Source organism: Dromaius novaehollandiae, chromosome 2 (assembly GCF_036370855.1).
Source record: "Dromaius novaehollandiae isolate bDroNov1 chromosome 2, bDroNov1.hap1, whole genome shotgun sequence".
NCBI classification, from domain to species: Eukaryota; Metazoa; Chordata; class Aves; order Casuariiformes; family Dromaiidae; genus Dromaius; species Dromaius novaehollandiae.
The window spans coordinates 144924207-144937307 of NC_088099.1; the positions used below are offsets into that span (position 1 = coordinate 144924207).

The 13101-nt window shown below is 37.0% G+C and overlaps 1 protein-coding gene across 2 annotated transcripts in view; it reads left to right on the forward strand.

The window, feature by feature from the left end:
• STK3 (serine/threonine kinase 3) overlaps positions 1 to 13101 on the forward strand; it is a 145880-nt gene that overhangs the window by 128390 nt on the left and 4389 nt on the right. The window lies entirely within an intron of this gene.

The window sequence follows — 13101 nt, forward strand, 5'->3', positions numbered from 1 at the left end:
CAGTAAGCAGAAAAAGAGGTATCATTTTTTTCTCCATCCCACCCTGATCTGGCAGCTCGCACCTTTTCAGAGAACAGAATTGACTTGTTGGTCCACTGTTCAGTACATTTGGTGGTCCTGCAAGGGAGCTTGTGTTCAAAACTGTAACAGCTTTTTGGCAGATCGTGGCTTAAAAACAAAACCCACTCTTCTGTCATTAGGAGATTCTGCCCAGAAGATCCTATTAATTTCCAAATGAAAATATCCATCTTGGTTTGGGGTGGAAAGAGGAGAGGAGACCAGTGTTGGGGATACTGTAAATTACTACATTTCTAAGGTTCTTAATATTTGTTGCTGTATATTATAAAAGTTACTAAACTCCTTGTTACTGTGTTGTTTTCTGCTTGTGACAAGATACTAACATTGTAAAGATGCACACTGCTTTTTTGAGTGTGGCATAATTCTGCCACGTAGGGTGAATTTCATTAGCGCCAGTTCAGGAGTGTGTGGAGTATATTTATTTGTCTTTCTGAGAGAATTTCCTTTAACAATAAGTCCCAATGTCCAGATTCAGATATGTGCAACAGTTGGATTAAGAAGCAATTCATGTGCTTTGCTAAATTCATATTTAATATAGAAAGTCCAGGACAGACGTGATCTTTTTGACACTAACTCTGTGTTTCCCTGCGTTTGTTTGTGCTTGTGCATATGCACACCAGATCCGTTGGTGAAGAGAGAGGTGTTCCTGCCCTCTCTATTCTCACAAAGCTCCGAACAAGCTAATGACACTAAATATGTGATCAGTCCCATTCATTTATACTCTCTTCAGTGTTATATCTTTGAGTATAGCATACCATTCAAACAGAGGAATAGATGTTCTGTAAAAACAAAACCCAGTGATGGTGTTTTAAATGAATTATGAGAGCATTTAATAACCTCAGCAATTACACTTTTATCTTTACTTTCGAAAAGCACTATTCTAAAGATGATATTAACAATTGAACTGCTTTGGCAAGGTACTCTAAACTGAAATCAATGTTTCTTTGGCTTTTAATTATTTCTGAAAGTGCAGTTGTGAAACACATTACAGTTCTATTTAAAAATGAGCCTGTGAGCTGTATAGCAGTTGACTGAATTGAGCACAGATTTTATCTGAGTGCTAACACCCTGCATTTCAGGTATATGTATGTCTGGCTCACATTTTCCTCATCCTTTTTATATGGTCTGGGAATGTGCTGAATGGATTGTTTGGAATGAGTGGGAGCTTGATAGGGGTCCTCATTATTTCCTGCCATGGTAGTTAGATTTGGAAATAATATGGGTGAGGCCTTGGTTCTACTTCAGTTTCCAAATCGTGAATGCTAAATCAATTTTAAAACCTATGGTTGAGCCCCAACAGTGTTTTTCAGGACAAGGATTTAGATTTGAAGGTATAGCCATCTCTACTTTAAGTGTGGTATGTGTAGCATTTTCATTGTTGATACACTATGCACTGACTAAGATTTTATAATTATTTCCATTTCTTTAATGTTTTTAACTCTAGAAAAGTGAAACTTGATCAAAATGTAGAAATGCTGAATGGGAAAACTAGCAGTGGGTAGATAGGCCAGTAGGGTTCTCCTGAGACTCAGATCACATCATACATCTGGAGAGTTCGCAGAGCTAGTAGCAGTCCCTCGTTCTGGTCTATATAATTGGTGTAATTTAGTCAAGCAATCCGGAAGGGAAGTACTAAGTGCTATAAATTGGGACTGTGATTAATTGACAGTGCTGTCGCAAAAGCTTGCACAATACCTGTTTGCATTATGCTTAGCTCTAATGTTTTTTTCCTCATCTTAATAAACCACAAATATATCTGCAAAGTATAATCTGAGGAACCTAATTAAACGAAATAATGTTCTTTAAACTGTGAGAAAGTGAATAGATCAAATGTGGTGTAGACCTTCCTAGGAGTTAATACTGTGAAGGTAAGAATGAACTATGCTGATTTCTGGCTTGATCAGATTAATGTTTAAGTCACGCACAAAATATTTGACAGCAAAATTTTTTTGGCGAATGATTTTGGCGGTTCTGGCCTCAATAAGTGAAAGTGCCACTGAATCATTGAATCTTGTTTAATGAATATATAGTGTACAACATTTCTAACCTAATACACACCTTTCACTGAGTGGTCTCGGTTTTAGAGAGTAGAATTAGACGGTGGTTAAGTTTCTGTTGAATGTTGAAATAGTGTGGAGTTCTTGTTTTATTTAGTATTGCTCTTAGTAGTGTGTTGATACATGGGCTTCTTCATGTGTTTTAACATAATGATTATCTTTTTCTGTATTTTCATTTTTCAGGATATTTCTTAGTGTATTACTTGTAGTGAGTAGAGTACTACATGTCTTTAAAGGAGAAGATACTGTATATATAAAAGCTGCTAGCTAAGTGGTACTGTTTGGTAGGTTACCAATTTCTATATTTGTTAACTTATCTTGGATGTAATTTAGTCTGGACTTAAAGCATGACAGTAGCTGTCTGTGCTACGTTTAGACCATGCGAATGTGGATTTCATCAGGTTGATTAAAGATTATTTGCTAATCAGTTTTTTATTTACACTGTCTTTCACAGCTGTGGAGCTGGTGCATTTTGTCAGAAGTAAAACTAAATCTTCTGCATTAATGAACCTGCTGAAACTCTGCAGTATCTGTCTGATTTGTATGATTTGTAGATATGACTTCAATAAAAAGCAATGCTGTTAAGAATTAAAGTGTTTCTTAAGGCGTAATGAGATTTTTGAAAATGCTTCTTGGTTCTTGAACAGGGGGTAAGAAAGTTTTCTAAATGAGTTTCATCAGTTCTTATACCATCAAAGCTCTTATTATAAAAGAAAATGAAATGTCCATCCCTTATGGTCGACAAGCTTCCAAATGTGATCCAGGAGTGAAACAATACAGTCCTGTTGTCCAGAGACTCCGCAAGCTGGGCTGCTCCTTTTGGGAACCCAAATATTTTGCTAGCTTAATTCTTTTAGTGCTTAGGAAAACTGTGAACCACATCAAACTAAATAGGTAGTTGAGCGGTTCCCTAGGAAAAAAGAAACCTAAAAAATGGCTGAGACAGGAATAAAGAAGGTTTGAGGAATTTACAGACTGAGGCTAATTCTTTAGAAGCCAGTAGTGCTTCTGCTGAATCCTTAAAGTTATACAGATAATGAAACTTGCTCTCTAGCAAAGATGACAGTAGCCTTGGACCAGGGGATTGTTTCTCCCCTGCCAGCTCACTACGGGCCTCCAAAAGTAATATCAATATGCTGTGCGTTGTTGTTTAAGGTCAGGCAGGTTTGACTGTTGTCTTCTCCCTGGTCCTTTTTCCCAAGGCATTAAATGGATGTGGCTTTTATCAGGTAGACATCTCTCTCTCACTCTGCTGTGACTCACAGTTGAGTTTCATTACTCTGTTTTTCCTTTCCTGTTTCTATCATCTGTTTTTGACTGGCTTTGCTAAATTATTGTGTTCAGATTCTCCTCTTTCTGTTGGTTTGCAGGCCTCTGTATCAACTGGTATCTCAGTTTTGCTGTTTTCTCATCGTCTTTGCTGTACTCCCTTCCGTCCCCTAGTGACGAAGAAACATGGCATTTGTTGCCTATAAATTTCCCTGGATTTTTATGGGATTTCTCCTGTCCAGCTTGTACTAAAAGCAGTTGAAACCAGTACTCTCCTGTATGTGACTACCAGAATGCTTTCTGCATGAAATATAAACCAACAAACAGTATATCTGTCATCTTTCCATTTATTAAAGATGATGTGTTTTTTTCCTAGATCTCTTCTAAATTGGCTCTTTTAAACTGAATTGAATCATCTTCCTTATAAAGAATATAAATCAGTCAAGGTTCCTCAACAACTAGATATAAATGTGTGTGTGTGTGTGTGTGTGTGTGTGTGTGTGTGTTTTTGGGGGTTATTTTCTGAGGTTGTCCTCCAACAGATTTTTCTGGTTAGGAAAATTTAGTTTTGCTGTATCCATTTTTGTTTTAGTTTTGAGTATCAACATTTTGCATTTCTAAGAAATATGAGCTTAACTTGTATTGCCCTTCATTATGACATTGGGGTTTAAGATTTAAAATTATTTCAGTCTTTTCCAGTGTTCTCCAGGTGAGATGCTTTTCTGGGTCTAGGTTTAATGTCAAAATTATCTCCATGTATACATGTATGTTGTTGTGTGATATAAAGGAATCCTGATTATTCAGTGGATTTCCATTGTCATTTTTATTTTTAAAAGAATCTTAAATGGAAATTTTAAAAGTAAAATAGCTTTAAAAGATATCATTATGTATTTCATGAATTTGTAGGTTTAGTTTTTTTTTTAACCTTAGGATTTTTATTTCACATAGTTATGTCTTTTATTTTACTTCATAATAGAGATTTACATTTACAAAATATTGCAGCAAAATTGGGAAAATTTTTAATTTTTTATTTTGTCTTTGGGATTTTTGGGAGCCTTAATTCAATGGTTTTATTTATTAAAATGATTCTGGTCCTAAATTATTCATAGTCTCATCAGTTAATACAACTTGCAATTACACACAGTTTAGTGGAACCTTAAAAAGATATAAAACTGTTATTTTCTGAACATTTCAATAATGATCATCTCATCTGAAGAATGAAATGTCAAGGAGGCAATACCTTAGCTTAGAAAACGTCTTTTGAATATGAAAGTAACTTTTGGATCTATATAGCTGAATGAATGATAACTGCAATTTGCTGGAAATGTGATGCACTATTTTTATAACTATTAAACTCAAGTGTACTATAATGTACCTGCTGGTAACTGAGCCAAGGCTGAGGAATATGAAGAGTAACCAAAAATGCTTGCCCAAGAGATAAACATCTCAGCAGAGATAAAATACTGACTTTTTGATACTACTTACTTAGCACACTAAGAACTCTAGCTAAATTCCTTTCTGTTTTGAAGGTTTATACCTTTGCTGGGTTGTGTTTGCAAATTTTTTTTTATGTGTTTTTTTTCTTCTCCAAAAGGAGGTGGGGGGAAATTCTGTATATTTTTAGATCAGGTGTTGTAGCTGCTTTGCCGTCAGCACTGTGTGGGTATATTTGCAGTTGAGTTTAAAAAGCATGATATGAATATCCAGATGGAGTGTTTTTCCTAATCTTTAGATTATTTACTCTGTTGGGAGCTTTGGTAAACATTTATAGTATTTTTCATGGCTAACTGTGCCCAAAAGCTTGAGATGCCTGATATAGAAAATCACAGTATTAAAAATACACCAAGATCTGTGTAGAAGTGTGGTTCTCTAAGGTATTTCAAACTGTGAATTTTTGCCATGGATACCTAAAAAGTCATTTTGAAAAATCTCTGTGATAGACGATGCAATTTTAAAGAGAAGGTGAAAGCAAATTAAAGTGTCATGCTTCAGTAGACTCACTTGTAAGCATGTAAGGTACCAATATGCTGTCTGTGAATGACAGAGCAAAGAGAGGAGAGAGTGAGAGAGAGTATGGTAGGCTTTCTTTTTCCCTTCTGTACAGCTTTTTTTTTTTTTTTTTTTTTTAATTAACAGGAAACTTTTTCAGGTACTAAACAGCTGATCTCAAAGCCTCGTATTAATGGACATTTATTAGCTACCAGGTTTTCGAGGTACATTGCTTGCAGATTATTTCCCCGTGCTCAGATTCTTCTAGGTTGTTTTATCCTTCTTAGTGAAAATTACAAACTTCCCAGCTACATGAACATCAACCGTCGCAGCAGTAAAAGCAATGTCACTAATGTCTGAACTGTTCAGAACGTGATGAAGCATTAACACACTCAAAGACTGGTTTTGTCAGGAATTGCATAAAATTACAACATGCAAGGGTTAGTGATATAACTAGTTCTATACTGCTTTTCATGACGATGTCTGCTTTTCCCTTAGGGTTCAATTTCCCTGGTCAAGATTGCTCATTAAAGTTTTAGAGTCGGAGAATTTTATTCCTGAACTTTTTTGCCCTCTCAATTGTGCGGAAACACTTAGATTCTAGCTGCATCCGCATGACTCAGAAATGAGAAGGCAAATAAAAAGACAACTTTCTCCCCCTAAAAATTCTCCTTATGGAGATCTAATGTCTTTTAAGGTAGTTTAATGATAGTAAAGGACCTGGCTCGTGATTTTTTAATTGGCAGTACTTCATGTTAGGTTGGCAGTACTTTTTGGGCTCATAGAAAATGCCCTGGGTAGTATGTATGCAACAGTAATATGCAAATGATAGTATGCACTAATGCTACAGAAAACTCCTCTTTTCTGCTGTGGTGGTTTGCTGTTAAAATCTAACTTTGCATAGAGCTAAGAAAAGCTTTCTAAAACTGAAAGTGATGATTTTTGTTAGTAACTGAGATTTACCTCTGTTTTGTTAAAACAATGTAGCTTTAATGTATGAGCAGAGATGGTTCTACTAGTGCGTGTAGGACTTCATCATGGAACATGTACAATTTTATTGCAAAGGACTTTATAAAATTACATTGAGTTGTCCCTGTTTAATTTTTTTCTTAATGCTGTGTGCTTGTTTTACCCTCCAAAATGTTTAAGATAACTGTCAGTCTTGTCTGGCTTGTTGACTGAACTTTGGGTTTTTAAAGTCAGGTTTTTAATTCTTCTCTCAAATTCTCAAAAACAATGACAGTAAATGAGGTCCTTTTTATATCTGTATAACACCACGTTTCACATTTGGCTTCAAGGAGACTTGCTGTTCAGACCTATTGAAATAAATGTTCCCCTTCTATCCGCTGTCTGAGTTTGCTTTCTTGTGGCTGATTTACCTGTCCTGGCGCCAAGGGAGCAGGAGTGCCAGCGAGACAGCTCCGAGCGGTGGCTGCCGGGCGCTTCAGACCGCTCGCTGCCTGATGGTGCCCACCCTAGCTCAGTGTGGTTTGGCATATAGCATAGGACATATAGCAGTTCTCGCTTCATTGCTATGCTGCGGCAGCTAAGCAGATGACAGTAACTGAGGAATATTTCGGAGAAAAAATCGCCCAGGCCCAAGAGAACTGCTACATAAGTGAGATTCACAGGGTTTGGCTGTGAGTTTGTAGACCAGAAAATTAGGTTAAAAAGGCTCACCTTTTAGCTTTTGGGTGCAGGCTCACATCCAGCTTTTTTACATTACTAAAAAGGAGTTTGAAATCATTGGGGGACCTCATTCCATAAGAGAAAAGAAAAAGTTGCCCAGGAGAGGTAAAGGAACAGCTAGAATGGAGAGAAAGTTTCTCTTACCTGAGGCCACTAACAACGCAAAACAATCCAAGGCATGCACTGGTTAAAGCTTAGAAAGTGCTATAGGCAACCCACTTTTGCAATTGCCATAGAAAATTATTGTTGTTAGCCATTCTGTTGATAGTTCATATTGCAGGAATTACTAGCAGATGGGAAAATAGATGACTCAGAATACAGTATTAGCAATCCATATTTTTTTAATCAAAGGCCTCTAATAAGGCATGTAGCATCTGTAAGATTCATTTAAGCAGTTGCTAGGAAGAATTTGTTTTTTCAAGTAAACACAACAAACTTAATACAGATTATTTTTTGATTGAATATCTATTTTCTTAACAATTTAAACCCTGAAAATGCATTTGCTTGTTTTTATTGCACCAGCTTAATGGCAGTATCCCATAATTTAGTTTGATGGACTGGAGGTTTGCGATGGTAACTCATGCATTATGGAATTACTAATGAAATCTAATTTTATCATATTGAAAACATCATGGGCCTAGAGCTTTTATTTATCTCCGTTAGCTGTCAAGGGTGGATTAAGATTATAGTGCGCTACATTCACCAAAACCTTGGCTTTCACCCCCTGAAAAGTTTGGATAGCTACAGATATGTGCTGGCCAAGTGCAGTTAATGAGTTCCAGCCTGTGTCATCCAGACCCCTTCACCTAAATTCATGGACTGCAAGCGCCCCCCAAGTACCTCAGATGCATTGCCTCCTTCCCGACTCCTGTGCTGGAAACAGGTGAAAGCCAGTAGTCAGGATTTGCATTGCACCGTTTGAGTTAATGACTTCTGAGAATCCACTTTTGGTTGAACACTACCTTTCCTATATGCAGGCATGCATATATATTTTCCAAATGCCCATTTTGGCCTGAATTTCCGTTAGTGTGACTTGACCAGCGTTGCGAGCAAAATATATAGGATATGGTATGGGTCCTCCTACAGGTAGAAGAATTACTGACTATAAATAATTATTCTGTGGTTTGCTGAAAATACTGATCCAAAAGAAGATAATCCATCTGGGATGCAAGAAGTTAGGCTGAAATACCAAAAAGTAAAAGTTGTTTCATTTGACTTGCTGGAGTTTAGTTCTGAGAGAGAAGACCACATGAGTATGTGAGGAAGGAATTCCTTCTCTGTCATTATTTGATGAAGACATGTTTAAAAAAAAAAAAACAAAATCCAAAGGATAAGAACATTTTCTGCATAGAAAGTAATCTTCTGATGAAATGCTAAAGTGCACTACAGTCCACATACCTTGCATGATAATACTGCATTATTTTTTTTCAGCTACAAAACTCACTTTTACTTCTAAAATTACAGATAATAGTGAAGAGCAATGGTTTCTGCCACCTTCACACAAGGAAAATGTACCTATCTCTGGTGAGCTAGTAGCTGTGATGTGTGCTTTGATCACAACTTGATCACTTTGTGGTTGGTTATCAAAATCCTGTAGGAACTTCAGTTTGCCTAATAACTTACAGGTTAACTGACCCAACTTTTGGATTTTTAACTTATCCCAGCTTAAGATCTCAGTAGTGAAGATAGTCACATTAAGAAAAGTTTGCTAAGAATTCTTAATCCGTTCTGCTGCTTTTTGACTTCTATATGTAGCCTTTCTTGGAAATGTCTCTAACCCTATTATAAGTAAGTTGAAAAGTGGGTCAGGAGGAGGCAAATGATTGGCCTCCCATTTGCAAAAAATCCGAGATAAGGTATACCAGGTTTCCACACTTACCTAGCTCCTAAGGGGAGCCTAAGCAGTGTGGCTGGGTTGCCTTTTCTAAAGATTATTACTGAAAATTGTGAGTAGTACAGTAACAAATTTAGTTATGATTTTATTTTGTGCTGGTTGTCTTCAGTTCAAGTTGGTGTTGCTTAAAGGATCTTCAGCCAGAGGAAGCTTGGGGTGATGGGGCTTCCTTTTTGCTTGGGCACCTTTCTTCTGCAGGGATTTCCCCCTAAAGCATTGAGAAGAGAAGGGAGCTGATGGCCCTCAGCTTATACTGCTGTGAGCTCCCTCCACGAGAGCAGCTCTCAGCTGGCCTCTTTATAGGCCAAATCCATTCCCTTTGGTCCAGCAAAGCAGAGTAGATAATTTCATTCTGACTTGTTTGGATGAAACTATGGCTTGAGAATCCTTCAACTTGTAGAAGACATTATTCATCATTATGTTATCTGGCTCCGGAGATTGCTTTGCTTTGTTTTCTCCCTCTTCCCTTGGCATTGTGGCTCTCTCCTCAGTTATTAGATTAGCAAGCATACCTTTCAGGAGAAAATAAGTACATTTTTTTCCTCTACACACTTAATTTCTTCTACTGGAAAACTGAGTATGCTACCCACTCTAGAAGGCTATTTGTAAGTGTAAAACAGGTATACACATCTGTTTCCGGATATTATATGTTGCTCTATGTAATTGATACATTCATGGTATGGTATTCAATTTGTTACAGATTCTAATTTGGCCTGTTGCTTTCCCAAAACCGTGTGATTACATGGTGATATGAAGGGTCCCTGTGAAGGCAAATGCTGTTACCAGAAACTTCATTCGCTGAAAACTGCCTCTGTCTTAGAATGGCTCGTCCTGATACTAATCGTTATGTGTTTGATTGCGGGTATTTGATCTCAGAAAGGAGAAGACTCTTTCTGTTATTTGGAGTGGCAGGAATTGAACCATCCTCAGGGTAATTCTGTCCTGATTACTGAACTGCTACAGCTTACAGCTTTTAAAAAGCAATCAAAATATCATATAAAGCCGTTCTGATTTCCTATAGCCTTCACAGCTGAATACTCTACTCGCTCTTCCCATTAACATTGGTAGCCCTAATAGTTACAACAGCAAACTACATGGGAAATTATTTATGACCTATTTGCAATTGGAAATAAATGAGAGTGTCTACCTCTCTCACTTTAAGAATTGGAATCAAAATATTCACTGATTAGCTAAATCAAATTGGTACCCTGCAAAATTGAAAATTATTTGTTAGAATTAAGAACTAAATAAAACGTTACTTATCGTTGAGAGGAATAAATTGCATAGGAATAATTAAATTTCCTGCTTTAATTAATTTGCCGCATCTCATTTGATATCTTAGTCTGCTGTTGCATTCAGCATTTGGGCTTTTGCAGCCTCCAGGGTTCACTGGGAAGGGTCAATAGCATGGATGGAAATCAAGAAAGAAATACTTTGAAATTTGCCAAGGAGGCACGCACACATGCACATCCCAGAATGATCTGCAGCTTTTAGATGTGATAAAGTGGTTTTCTGTAGTATATAGAGCACCGCGACCATTCCTGTTTAATCCAGTGTCTGAGGTCAGATAGATGAGACATTCATAACTCTGTTTTCAGTTTCTTCATTTCCCTGTTTTCTGTCATTTACTTCCTTTGGATGACCCAAACATCATGCGTTTGTACAGATGAATATTGCAGTTGCTTAGGTCCCCTGGGTGACGTGGCTGAGATCATTCTGAAAGAGTCTTATTTTCTGGATTTGAAAATTCAGTCTCTCTAATTTCCAGCCCAGCTGCCTGTGGTCTTTAAAGAACACTTAATTCTATTTGCTGTCTCTATTTCTTGAATGAAATTTAAATAAAAACTCACCCATCACATTCCTCTCTGATAATTTATACAAAATGTTTTTCAACACAGAATAATTATGTGATCACATGAGTTTGAGTCTACTACATATAGTTTAAGCATGTCTACATGCAATGTAGATGTCTACAGCAATGATTCAGAGGAGATACCTGGCTACTCCAGCTGGTAGCTGGTCTGGCCCAGGCCAGATAGCAGACTTCATTAATAATGGTCCTCACGCAGCATGCGCATACACGATTATTCATGGTGCCTTTCTTTGTCCATTTGCTAGTCCATGGTGCCCCAAATACATTCCTCCTCTCACACATGCTAGAAAACGTGGTTTTGTTGCTCTTCTCGTCTGTGTTGCTCTGGAATTGGTTAAACAGGGGAATCAGCACTGTGACCTCTTCCCATGATACTGCAAATCTCTCTGACACTCCTCTAAAGAATATCTTCAGTGAAAAGTGTCTTTAATGTGCCAGTTATATTTAGCAATCAGCTAAAAATGAAAGAGAATGGATTTTTTCCTTTCTTTCTCTGAAAATAGAAAGATGCTTTTCTGTAAGTCTTGGTGACTAAGGAATTATGATTCCTTTTCCCAGTCCCATCTCATGTTTATCAAATGTGAGAAACGTACCAAACTAGAGGATATTTGATTATTTAGGAGGCAACTCCTTCCCTCCTAAGAAGCCAAAGTTGTCATTTGTCCTTGGAGAAACAAATACTACTCAATGAGCTACTGAGCTACTAAGCATGTGTGAGGTTGCTCTGAAGCTAATACTAGTGTACTGTGTAGTGTGTGTAGGATCTTTGGTCCTGGAAGGTGTTTTGACTTCTGGGTTTGATTGGCAAGCGCAAGGGGGATTGCACTTGGCTGTGGGACCATAAACATACTCACCTGATTCCTTCTGAAGGAATCCCAGAATGATGCACGTTTTCTGCTGGGGGGTGGCCTTGTAGAATTAATTACGAGCAGAATTTTGCCTTAATTAGATATTTTTTCCTTAATTTGCATCTTCATAGGAATTTCATTATTAAAATCACATTGCATGAAAATTTGCATCTTTTTCCATATGCTCTTCTATGAATTTCTGATCTCCACTCCCTCTATGTTCTTTGTTATTCGTTTACTATGTGCAGTGTAGTATATTAGTAGCAGCCATAACATTGGTGTTTGGACTGTATGTAGCAATATGCATTGCTAACTCATATGCCTCAGATGCTAATCAAAATATACATCAAAAGTAGTATTGCATTCCTCAGGGAAAGCAGATCAGACTGTGTTGATGGAAAATTGCCCTAGATTCATGAACTAAGTATTGACTCATTAGTAGGTTGATTCAGAAAATGTTTTCATTTTTTTTTCGGAGTTAGGTGGTGTGCTTGTTTACAGTGTCAGAATGTTGGCAAACAAAGTATAGATTATCTCTTTCCTAGGATGAAATTCCTTGTGCTATTTGAAATATATTGATAGATTTCACACTTCTTTTCACACTCATTTTTACACTAATTGGTGCATTCCTGACAAGAAATAGAAAGGCAGAGAAGCACTGAACTTCCCCATGAAAAACTTCATAGGGCCAATCAAAGGACCACATTTCAAATGTAGTTATTTCCATGCAAGAGCAGATGGGGCAGCAGTGCCTGAAGTGCCCCAGTATGTGGCCAGATTCCAGTCATCATTATTTACAGCGGCCAGCAAGGCAGGGAGACTATTTTTAAATGACTTATTGGTCTTTGATTTTTGTGCAGGTTCTGAGCAAGTAATGAACTGTTTAACACTGTAAGAAAATATTTTAAGAAATTAAAGAGCTTGGTCAAGACTAACTCCTTCCCATGAGTTCAGGAAATTATTTCATGTATTATTTATATACTGTGGCAATTTCTTTGACTAGTTATGGCAGCAATCCATTGAGGAATACAGGTGCCTTGTCCTTTTTGCCAGAAAGCACTTCTAAATATTTGTCAGAATATTACTTGTGGCAGTTGTCTATTTCTTAACGCTTCTGAGGGAGACTAAAGTTCTGTAAAAAGTATTCAGTTAGGCAGTTTAATTTATATTTATGAATGTAATTATGTCTATACCATGGCATAGTTTTTTCAGACTAATGAATTTAACTCCAGACCTATTATTTATCTGCCATTTATTTACAAGGTATGCAAAGTGATTTTTTTTAAATGTACAGTGTGTGTGTTTTTATGCTATCAGACTTACTCTAGTACATACTAGTGCTTTTTGTTATATAAAGTTATATATATGCATACACAAAAAAGTGTGTAAAACTTTTCAAAAGTA